Source organism: Fukomys damarensis, unplaced genomic scaffold (genome assembly GCF_012274545.1).
Source record: "Fukomys damarensis isolate Sample0158 unplaced genomic scaffold, DMR_v1.0_HiC HiC_scaffold_7, whole genome shotgun sequence".
NCBI classification, from domain to species: domain Eukaryota; kingdom Metazoa; phylum Chordata; class Mammalia; order Rodentia; family Bathyergidae; genus Fukomys; species Fukomys damarensis.
Window position 1 is genome coordinate 37,303,280 of NW_022900919.1, and position 12,921 is coordinate 37,316,200.

General features: G+C 36.7%; 1 protein-coding gene across 6 annotated transcripts in view; it reads right to left on the bottom strand.

Annotated features, from left to right (window-relative positions):
* The window catches only part of Plcb4 (phospholipase C beta 4), a 289,629-nt gene that overhangs the window by 192,973 nt on the left and 83,735 nt on the right, over window positions 1–12,921 (bottom strand). The gene's annotated exons all lie outside the window — the stretch shown is intronic.

The following is a 12,921-nucleotide window of genomic DNA, read 5'->3' on the forward strand; positions in this document are numbered from 1 at the left end:
CTGCATTTGCCATTTGGGTGACTCTTCTTGGCAGAAGCTCAGTGTTTCTGAGTAACAATCCCACTGGTCCACAAAGCATTTTATGCAGGAGGTGCTATTGACCCATGATGCACATTGTTCTGGAACAGTTTATGGAGGTAAGTAATGTGGATAAGCAGGTATTGTCTTAATTTTAGGAGCACTTAATTATCGATGTACATAATTATATGTATGTAAAATAGCACTGACAGAAGTCAGTGTCTCCTGAATGTCACCAAGCATAAATGCAAAGGAAAAGCTCTGGTTAGTGTTTAAGCACAAATTTGTTACCCGACAGCACCAGACTCAAACCTTCTGGAAGAAATTTGCTGATCTTTGGAAGGAACTTAACTTCTTTCAATCTCAGTTTCCTTGACTGCTACATATTGATAATAATACTAGTCACCTGATAAGGTTGGGAGATTAAAAAAATGTAGTACTCAGGATGTCTAGGGTAAAAGAAGCAGAAACAAACTTCTTAGTTCCTTTATCCCTGACAGTTCAGCATGCCTGTCAGGGTACTGCTTTCAAATAAGATTTAGAGTAGACAACCAAGGAACACAAGAAAATGAACAATCACAAAAACTTCAGAAAAGAGACAGAAGCTAATCTTTCAGGGCTGGAGGGATCCAAAGTTGGATAATTACATCCTGCCCAAGGCAGCCTTTAGGAACTGGAGGTTGGATGATGTAACTTTTTTCTTAGCTGTTGGCTAATAGTGTTTCTTCCTACTTTAAAGGATAATCCAATTTCTACAATGAATCATCAAAATATGCTGAAATTTGTCTAGAGGAAAGGCTTTTTCTGTGAATAGGACTAAAAAATGATTCCATATTTTCAAATGAAAATTGAGGTGGCCTTCTCTGGCCTTTCAGTTCTAGTTTGAAACTAATCAACAAAAATTCATTTAGAAAGTATTTCGGTCTTTTGGAAAACTCATTGGGTTAGTATACACAGTCACTTATTACACTCCAGGTAGCACACCTGGTCTAAATATCAGGATGGAAAGAGATCCATCCTTTGAGATTTGTCTAATTATCCTGCTTCTATTCAAGAGTCATAATTAGACTAAAAACCTTATCAATATCAGTAAAGAATACTTAGCTTGAAGTCACCCAGGAAAGGGAAGACACTTAGCTTCTTTTTTTTTTTGGCTTGGTTTTGTTTTAAATCATGAGCAGGAGACAAAGTTGTGTTCATAAAATCCATGTATTTAAAAATATATATATATATGGAAGAGCTGGGGGGGTAGCTCAGTGGTAAAACACTTGCATCACATGTGTGAGATCTTGAGTTCAATCCCCAGCACAGAAAAAAGTAAAAAAATTAAAAATGGAGACTTCCAATAGAAGGAAATATGTGATATTCTCAAAATGCAAGTAACGAATGGCAGACACATACAATGACATGTTGTTCAGTAATAAAAAGATAAGAATTATCTGTACATATAACAGATGAAATTCAAGTGCTTTATACTAATGTCAGACAATAAATACTGCGTAATTCCTTTGTATGACAATCTGGAAAAAGTGGTGCTAGCAGTGACAGAGAACAGATCAGTGGTTACCAGGGGGCACAGATAGGGAGAGGGCTTGAATACAAAGAAGCAGTAGACAGGCATTTTTAGGAGTAATGGAACTATTCTGTATCCTAAGTATGCCAGTACACAATGCAGTGCACTTTTCAAAATTTATGTAACTTACACTGACAATGGGTATTTTACTGTCTGTAAGTTTATAAATACAATTTTACAATTTTAAAGTGAAAACGTGCAATTCCTTTTTAGTGAGTTTGAATCTTAGTATGATTTCAATGTCATAGACAAGTAGCTTCTCTTCAACAAAAAGAGACTTCATTACTAAAATTCTAGGGAAGCCTGTTTTAAAAAATGAGAATGGATCCTGTAGATTGCCTCCATATAACTCTGCTCCACTCTTTCTTTGGTTAGCAAGGCCAGAAGTTAAACACTATATTTCTATGACTCCTTTGCATCTGGGTTCTACTAATTAAAAGGACATAAATATCTGAAGGACAGTGGCCACATTTCTGCTCTACTACGCCTCTGCCTGATTGAGATTTTAGTGTTCCAGGTTCAGAGGACGTTGCTACAGCACTGACAACTTTCTGCTTGAAACACTCTGAAGGATTTCTTTTCTTTGCCTTGATCTCTGTTGATATAAAAGCCAGTTTATTAATAAAATGTTCTTGTCATGGTCCCTAAAGAAGTTCTAGAGCTCTTCAATTTTAATTCAGCAATCTATGGTGGAAGTTGACTCTCTTCTAATTTGACTGAAATTTTCAGGGTCACACAGTCCTTGCTCACTATCAAGGAACGGCAACACATGCTTATATAACAGACCATCCCTGTGGTTGACAGCTTTGGGCTCATATACCAACAGGAGCACCCCCTAGCACAAGAAAGACTAGTTCCTGGGTATCTCAATTAGGTCTCAGAAATGAGCCTGTTTACACTGCTTGGTTAAACCTGGGTATGCTGTCTATTCCTGACCCAAGAATATTCCCTGCCCCTTAACTATTGGAGTTCACAGCCCAGTTTTCTCCCACGACTGACCAAGGAAGATCTACTGTCCAGGTATTATTCGTAGGTTTTCAGTTGTTCACAACACATGGATTTTAAATGTATCCTCCCTTCTCTGTTAATAAGTAACCAACTTTGTCAAGCCTGAAATAAGTACTGTAGACTTGTTTAAAGAAAAACTTCCCATGAGACTTGGTAAATGTAGCCTGAAGTATGAGGAATAAGCTTCATTTTTAGATGACTAGGGACTGAATTGACTGCATTGTTCCATCTCCAGAGAGGCTATGTGAGCAAATTCAGTACACTTTTCCACCTTGTGCACAAGCTAAGACAAGCAGAGCATTTTGGACAGGTGCACGTCAGGGTTCAAAGGAGATATGCACAAGTAAGGATCAGGGTCGTGAATGCACTGCTGAAAAAGCCTGGCAAAGCAGGGTCCCAGTGAATTCTCATTAAAAATGCATTAGATTTGCATACACTTAGGTTCTCTAAGAGGAGTAAGGTTGGTCTGGACTGAGTTTTTATACCTCTAAAGCAGGGGATGCTCCTGGTGGGTGTTCGTCTTAACTCCAGTCCCCATTTTTTAAATGAGTTCCCTTGTGTTCTTTTTGAAATCCTCCCTTTCCTCCTCTCATTTGCTGAGGTTCTCATCCTACCAGCTCCAGAAAGGAAACATATGACCTGGACCATGGCTTGCCACAGATAGCATGAAACACCCTGAGTCCAGGATGGACAGAACACCGAGAGTTGACCAATCAGAATTAGTGGGCATAATTCTGAGATTTGGTTGGCACCCACAGTAAATGTAGTTTATATGTAAACCGCAAACCACGGGATGATTTAAGCTATAAAATGACATAATGTTGCGATCAACAACATAGCTGATGGAATGTCACATTTGACATATGTTCAATGAAACACTGAGTCATTTTAATGTTGTCCTTTTCTTCTCAGATGTTACAGCCAGTAAATTTTGTTCAGAATTCATTTTGTAGAGACGTCTGAAAAATTCTGTGACTAGAAATCCAAGGGATAAAGTACTTTTCAAAGCTGCCATATAACAATATTCAAATAGCATGCTGTGATCCATTATCCTCTTATTTATTAAAAGTCTGTCCCGCTCCCACTGTGAAATTTTAGATTGCCTATGCCTCCTTAAGGTCATCAGTGCATAGAGCTAGGTCTTCTGCACTATTAATTTAGAAGGTTCTAATGCTTGAATTAATATATTAAAGAATCTTTGCTTTGAAAAGGAAAGTTTGCAACTTAATATTAATCTATTTGTTGCATTTTACTGTTAGTCTTCTAATTTTATTATATTGTAACATATAGATCCATCGATGCAGCCAAGAATGAAAACAAACAAACCAATACGGCTGGGGATTTGGTTCAGTGGTTCTGCCTCCTGCCTCACAAGGGCCCAAGTTCAATCCCTGGTACCAAACAAAACAAACAAACAAAAAACAAACAACTCAGAAGACAGCCTGCCAATACTCCACCCAGCCTCCATTTTCAAGAAGTATGCCAGACATCAATCAAACTGAAAGAAAAACAAAAATCAGAGAAAACTTATGCTAAAATCTGTTCAAGTACCATAGAGTCAGACTGAGATGAAGTTTTCAAAACAGAAAAAAAAATTGAAAGAACTTAACAATTTTCAGAATCTTAAAGTCCTCAGACAAAATATAATAAGACAACAGCTGGTAATTATTTAGATTATTAAATTCTAATAAGTACAGAACAAATTGTCAGATTAGATTATATGTGCACAGTGGACTGGATTACCCACAGGTACATATAATGAAACTAAAGGAAAGCTGATGTGATCACCTCAATATTATTATCTAATGCAATGCTCATTAAATATTAACCTGCCAGTGAATTAGGGAAGGATTTAGATAAACAAGCAAACAAAAATACAGGCTTGAGGAAGGGACAAAGATCCTACAATTCTCAGAAATTATCCAGGGATACTGATGTCAAGAGACCATACCTTGTATAGCTAGGCTCTTGATTTCAGGACATTTTAAAAATATATTTCCCTTCAATTTGAATCAGCTCCCCAACATATCTATAGCCTTATTTCTTTCTAACCAGTGTTAAAATGTCATATATTTAGCAAATATTTTCCTCTTTACCACAGGTAAAAGTGCAGTGCTCAACTTTTTTCCCCAATTGTATTTTTAGAAGAGTGGTGCTCAAATTTGAGAATGCTCAGAATTTCTCTGAGGGCTGGTTACAACATATTACTGAGTCTTGCTCCCAAAGATTCAGGGAATCTGTGCCAGGGCCTGAGTGCCTGCTTTCCGAACAAGGTGCCGGTGAGGTTGTCCAGAGTCATACTTGCTGGCTCTGTTTTAATGAATTTATCAAGACCCCTGCTATAAGTTTCTGTAGGAATTGATTGAATTCTGTAAGAATTCTTTTTTCCAAAAGAAAAAAAAAATTCACTACTAAGAATCAGTAAGAACTGCAGCATCGGACCCAAGATTAATCTTCCAAACCTTTCAGTTTAGAGTTGAAGTGTCTAGGGACCAGAAAGATTGGGTAACTTGCCTAAGGCCACAGAAAAAAGTGAGGAGCAGTCCTCTCCTCATTTGTTGCTACTTTAGAAGTCTCAGGCCTTGTTCTACTTTGGACCTAAGATGTCCTCTAAAAGTCTCAAGTGTTGGGAAAATGATTGAACATACGGGTTCTATCTCATCAGTGGATTCAGTAACAGGATGTGCTGTTGGATGTGGGTCACTGGAGAGTGGCCTGGAATGGTGTATTCTTGTCCCTGGTTCCTCCAGACTCTCCCTTGCTTCCTGGCTGCAATAGGGTGAGCAGCATTCTGTCTTTTTGCATGTCCTCTCACCATGCCATTTCTGTCTTGGAGACATTTCACCATGGACTGAATCCTCTGAAAATTGTAAGCCAAAATACATCTCTTTTCCTCTACATTGAGAGTGGTGGGTATTTTTCCCCCAACAATAGGAAAATTGACTAATACATCTCTATACACATAACTTTTTATCATCTTTTTCAAGTATGCTTGAATTCCTTACATATGAATTGCCAATTATATAACGCTGAATATGTGTTAGTATTGCCAGTCAATGTGTTTTTTAGAAATGATATGCTAGAAAGTGTTCCAGAGTATGGCTCAAAAGTTTTCTGTCATCATCACAGTGGTATTTAGGCTTGGTTAGCCAACTTCTTAAAGTCATCTCCCATCTACTGAATTTGTTCTCTTGGGGTGTTATCTGATTTGCCTTCTGACAATCTCACAGACCCATTCCCCTCTGTATGACTGTTTGAGAAGAGGCCAACAAGATGATAGATCTCAACATTGGCTACCCACTAGAATCCTATGGAATGGGGAAGGACTTAGAAGTCTGCATATCCATGCCATATCAAGAACAATAACATCGGAATCTCTAGAGCGATGTTGTGAGCATCAGTTTTCAAAGCATCCCAGGTTATTCCAATGTACAGTCATTATTGGTAAACAGAACTTCAAATATTTCCAATCTTATTTTTGATGAAGCGATTTTGCATGTCCAGATACAAATATTTAAATTTGGTTACACAGAATACCAAGGATATTTCAGCAAGTGGTGTCACCATTTCCAGCCTGATCCAACCAGGCTGCACATTTCTCTTCCAATAAAATATGCACTGATAAAAATTTTGAATTTCTTGCAGAGAATCCCACTGAGTTGGGGCCTACTAATTATCTAGAAAATTAGAAATACTTGTATTTCCAACTTGTCACTTATGTTTCCTACAAAGGCAGGATTGTTATAACAAAAGTTTTATGGGTATCCAGTCAAATTACTAAATAGTAAATGCTTTTCTGCAAAATGAACAGATTGATTTAGCAGTAATAGCAGTTTATAGAGAAGTACTTTAGTTCCCAGAGATCTTTAGGGAGTAAAGAGAAATTGCAAGAAGACAGAATTCCTGCAAAGTGGAGTGTCAGAAATATATCTTTTTCAGCTCCAAGATCCAAAACATCCAATGATGCCAAGTTCTGAATTGTTACTAAAAATGTACTATCTGTTGAGTTTCTTGAAAGAGTCAGTATTCTAAAAATGATTATCTAGTAATTTTTCCATAACTGAGAATTAGTGAATTATCTCACAGAGAGTTAAAGCTTGGTTAAAAATAATTCTAATGACAAAATCTTGTAGAGCTAGATATGAACATGGAGATAACACAATAACACCAGTGATTTAATACATAAGTAGCTTCAAGAAAATGTCCAATTATAAGTGAGCTTACTGGTACTTGTATTTTGAAAATATCAACACCTTATTGTTTTTCTCTTTCTTCTTTTTATCCCACTGGTCATTGCTCTGTGCCAACCAGAATAGGATGCATTATGCTTCTCACAAAAGAGTCAACAAGTGGCTTTCTCTCAAGTACAAGCAGCTTTCTCCAGCTTCACCTTGGACCCTAAATTTCCAGCTGAAATAGCTTCAAAAGAGATCTTTGTAAGGGCAAGAGAAAGACTTGGCTGAGCCTTCACCAGGACAGTTACCTGCTAGAGGGAAAGACCAAAGCAAATGTGGAAGAAACCACTCCAACAGCCTTAATCTGTGGCAGATTCCTAACTCTCTCAACTGATCAGAATTTCTCAAATGCTCAAATATATATCATTATTGGGTGTCTTGTGAACTACTAGTCTCTAAATCAGAAAGTCTGGGGTAAGGTCCAAGATGTTGCATTTCCGCCGATCTCCTAAGTAAAGCTAATACTGCCAGTCCAAGGACTACATTTTCAATATCAAGGACCATAGTATTCTTGATAGAAAAGAAAACATTAGCCAGGTGTGGTGGTGTATGCCTGTAATCCCAGCACTTGGGAGGCTGAGGCAGGAGGATCACTGTGAGTTCGAGACCAGCCTGGGCTGTAGTGAGTTCCAGGTCAGTCTCAACTACATAGTGAGACCCTGTCTCAAAAAACCAAAAAAAAAAAAAAAAAAAAAAAAAAAAAAAAAAAGAAAACATTGATGGTAAAAACTATCCTCTGTCCCAGACTGGCTAACATATCAAGTGTAGGAGCAAGTGTGGAGAGCTCATCAAACCTGCAATTTCCCTCTTTGACACAGATTGCTTGATCTTTCTATAATTGGGATTTCAACTGTTTACCAAAGCCCAAGTTTTAAAAAGCTTGGTCTCCACTTTGGAGCTATTGGGAGGTGGTGGAAATTTGTTTTTGGTCACTGAGGGCACGCCCTTGAAGGGGACTATGGAATGCCAGTCCCCCTCACCCTTCTCTGTCTCTCTCTGGCTGCCATGAGGTGAGTAACTTCCTTCACCATGTGCTCTCAGCCAAAAGCAATAGGGCCAACCAACAACTAACTGATACCTCTAGAAATTTGAGACAAATAATTTTCTTTTTAAGTAAAATGTATCAGTTGTTTTGTTATAGTAACACAAAGCTGACTGGCACAGATACCTATCCACAAGCCTTTCAATGACTTCCATATTTGTGCTGAGAATGCCACTGGTTAGGGTGATCCGATTAAGGCTGGAAATGTATCCAAGCTGAACCAATCAGCTTCTTTCTTGAGTGTTTGGGACTGGACTTCAGGGTTATTTGTTATGAGTCACTAGAAGCAGCGGACAAAAGTATCTGAGGAATTTACCCTACTTCAAATGAAAAGAAAAACAGGGACAGAGAAAAATAGCATCAAAGGAGCAGAGATTAGAGAGCACCTGAAATCAACTGTCTGGTTTCTTGAAAACTTCCTAGTTCATATTTTAAAATCCTTCCATCGCGATCCTGAGATTTGTGAAGACAACAAGACAACCTGAAATTCTTTCAATAAATCTGTCTGTCTCTCTGTCCATCTCTCTCTCTCTCTCTCTCTCTCTCTCTCAACTTGAAAGAGTACCTGCAAGTCCCAGTGCAAAGAAAATTTATTTTTACTTTTCATCAAGAAACATGTTGCTATGTCAGCCCTGAAGCTTTAGAAAATATCCAGGCTATATCCCGTTGCTAAGACCTTAGAAGAATAGATAGCTCATGTCCACATCCAGTGGTGGCAGAAGCTCCCTGGGATTTCCTGTGAATACTGTGTGATTTTCTGCAAGTCATTTCAAAAAGAACCTTCAAGTCCTCAAGCAATACAAAATAATATCAACTATTCAAATTCCTTTAATGGTAAGTCTCTATTTACTTTAACCTTCTTCCTGCCCACCTCCTTTGGTAGTATTATCCTCATTGCCAAATAAAAAGAACCCTTCCTTGTCTTCCTTCTGTCACCTCACGTGAGACAAGTGCCTGACCTGCAGTAGTCCGGAAAGTGGCTGTTAGGATTTTGGTAAATTATGCCCTCTTCACTCATTCACCTGCCCGCCTTCATATTCCCACCTTACTTTACACACTCTTTCTTGTTTTAATCTCTGTGAATGTCTCTGCTTCCATTTCAAAATCTTCCACTTCTCAAAAAGTTGAACGCTTCTCTTTGGATGGCATCAGCTCCTGTATTCTCGAAACCCACACAGATCATTCCTTCACCCTAACCACCATACGTATTTATCCACTTGGCTACAGAAGTCACAAATATGAACCCTCTCTTCTCAGAGGGACCATCATGTCCAGTATTTCATGATATGAGAGCAGGCATCTGTGGAATTTACTTCACTAAGTAAATTGACTGCTGGTTTATACCAAATGACTTCTTAAAGGTAAACACAAAAAAGAACCTGCAACCTTCTGCTTCTCTGAGATAAAGTCAGAATGTGTATTCATTTCTGTTCTAAGATACAAGGTTACAGCTTCATGTCACTTTGCATTAATGATTTTTCTGCTTTTATACCTACTGCTGGGTACAGAAGTACATAACCCATCTGTTTTCATTAAAGACGTGGCCTTGGATATGTTTCACATTCCCAGGAAGGAATTCTATTCACCTAATATTAACAGCATAGGAAATTGGTATTGATTATGACAAAGTAAACATTTCATTATCTTTTTACTTACAAGAGCAATTATATACCCGCAATCAAGTAGAGAAATAAACTGAAATGGTTTCAATCCTAACCACAGTAAACTTCCAATTTAATCTATTAGAATATTTTTTACTTGTTTTCCCCATAATGGTCTACTACAGAGTCATTACAACTTTGCTAATGAAGAATATTCAAAAATCATAAAAAAGCATTTACAATACATTGTACATTGAAAAAATACAGTATACATATACACAGGATATAACCTAAGCTTTTAAAATGGTAACATGCATGTGTCTAGAAATACTAGAAATAAGTACAACAAAATATAATTAGTGCTTGGATGTAGATAACAGAGTTACAGAATTTCTTCTTTGTTACTTGGAGTTTTCTAAAATATTTTCATTGCATATGTTTCAATATGATTAGTGAAGTAAACATTACCAAAGTGGATACATGGACTAGAGCTAATAAAGAAAGAATGATTCATTCCCCTCCTTGCTTTGATTATTCTGCTGGAAGCACAGTGCATTACATTGATATTGTGCCTTCCCATGCTTTTGACCCATGGACTGGAAATGAATCATAAAAGAAGATGGCTAGATTCTTAAAGTGCCTTAGATGGAAAGGATGGGGTGAGTAATAAGAAATTGATTTAAAGTTAGTTTGAATGTTGTAACACTTGCCTCTTCAACTAATATATTTGGGTTAGAGAAGACTAAAAATGATGGCTTTAATAATTTTCCTGCAACTTATCCTCTTTTGTATTTCTAAAAATAAAAATGTATCGCCTCCTACCTTCTAAGGCAATGTGTCCTGGTCTGCCAAAGTCCTGGCTGTTGGAACATATCTCAACATTTATTTTCTTTGCTTAAGGAATTTCTACTTGAACACAGAAAACAATCAAAACTGAGTAAAATAATAATTTTATGACCATCTTTCCATGAAAATGTATAAAACAAGAGCATGAAGTAATCTCCTTCTGCTCTTCTAGGTTTCTGAGAGGTAAGCATGATGAACAGTCATTGCATACACATGCTTATATCATACAAATATGTGTTAACATCGGCATATACAGTATGTAAAGATACATACACTTACATGCTGCCTACACAAAGTGATATTAAACTTACATGATTCCTCGCAGTTTGCCTTTTTCAGAATCCACAAAACACATTTCTCAAAAGGAAATGTTAAATCAAATGATAAATACATTTCAATATCTAAGACTGTCCAATTACCCAAATTAAAAAAAACAAACCTATTGGAGATATACTCCACTTAGAAACTTTCTTAAAAAGAGTGTTGTTTTATTATTCAATTTATAACAATAGCTTGAGGTAAGGGGGAAAATGGATTGAAAGTTAAAGGTGTTTTCTTTTTTTCTTAGACTAGAAGGTGATTAGGAGTGTTTGTCATCTTGTAACGCCTCTTGCTTTTCATATATTTTACAAATGTCGTTTTGAACTTTTTCAAAATTTAGTAAACAATACATTTCTAAGAGTCATAAAAGGTAAAAAAAAAACAAAGAAGCTTTTCTCATCGTGTCCCAGTCTACTCTGTCATTTTATAACAATAATGTCTCACTTCAGTTCTTCTAATGTGTTCCTGTCTCTTCAGATCAGGGATTGTTCCACAGAGGTATATAATATGAGCTATAAACACAATGTTTAGTTATCAGGTGGTCACATTAAAAGCAGTAAGTTTCGATCCCCGGTACCAAAGAAATAATCTGCTTAAATGCAGGAAGGGCTGGTTTAGTTCAGTGGCACAGTGCATGTTTAGCTGTCCCAAGAACCTCTTCCATTCAGTGCCCAGCACAGGGAAAAAAAAGGTGAAATTCATTTTAGCATTACACATTATCTAACCAAATGTATTCTAAATAAAATATGTAACCAACATCAAATTATAGATACATTACATTCTTCTCCATACTGTCTTTGACATTCAGTAGACCTTTCACACTTCCAGCACATCTTCATTTGCATTAATACATGTCAGCTGGTCAGCAGCCACATGTGATTAGTGATTACTAGGTAGGAAAATGATCCTGGAGAAAATAGGCTCAACTGCTTCTTTTTTTGATATGTCATCTTAAAAATTATTCTTTGATTTCACACTACACCATCACCTTCTTTTCTGATGCCTCTCTGTTAGTATTATTTCAGTACTATGCTTTTAATTCACTTTCATATTAAACCTCTTTCTCAACACACTGACTGGTTAGTCCTCCTCTTTCCGATCTCTTCTCTCTGAACTTGTTTAACTTCTCTTCCCCAGTTTACCTCTCAATCCTTCCTAGAAAACCATTACTTTTGCAAAGCTAAACTTTTTTTTCACACATGGACTTTTGAAATTGGAAAATAACATTTACGATATGAAAATCATAAAATATTGCCCTGCAGAAATAAGTAGTAAGACTGCGGAGAGAAGGCCATAGAGGACTGTTACCAAACTTTTGTGGCTCAAGGAACACTGACTGAGAAAAATATGAGTAAGGAAGGATCCTAATTAGATACTGTAAGTATATCTGTTTTATCACATTCTCTGCTACAGAAATTTCATTTGCTTCTAGGATTTTAGAGCTCCCTAAAAATTCTATTCTAATTTTGACAGCTTAAAAAAAAAAGTTTAGCCAAATGACTACTGTCTTGGAACTTTTCCTTAATGGCAAGAATTGGCTGAGTTTATCTTCCTTTCCTATAACCTATATTTGCCTCTTCTGTTCTGCTAAGTTAAGGCTACGTTAATTCCTTTAGCAATGAGAAAAAGTTGAGCAAATGTCTTTGTTATTTGTCTGGAAAAAATGCTTTTATTTTCCTTTCCTACTAAATTTGTAGCTTGGCTGGGAACAGAACTACTGGTTCAGAATAAATGTCCCTCTGAATCATGAAGGTTGTTTTTTTGTCCTCTAAAAATTATCACTGTGGTCCACTGCCAACTTCACTTCCATTCCTGAACTCTGTTATTACCTTCTCCTTTTCCTTGATGTCCTTAAACATCATGAGAATGGATTCAGGTATTGGTCCATTCATACTTTTATTCTTCCTTATTTTATTCTGTATTTTGAGGAATCTTGTCTTATAAAGAGAATTTAAAAAACTGTAGGTCTTTGTCTGTGTCTTCATTTCTCCACTGCTTTTTCAATTTCTCTCTCTTGATTAGAAGATGTAGGGCTATGTTAAAGGATTCCTTAATGTCTCAACTTTTCATTCATATTTTCCAACTATGTTCCTTTCCTGTGTTTTCTGAAAAGTTCCTGAATTGTTTCATTTAGCCATTATACTTTTAAATTCTTTTTCAAGTCAGCAATCATAATTTTAATCTTCAGGAAGTCCTTCTTGTCAATGAAGGACTGCTGCTTTCCAAAGGAATCTGTTTTTTACTTCCTGGTAATGAAATTTAAAATTATTTTCAAGG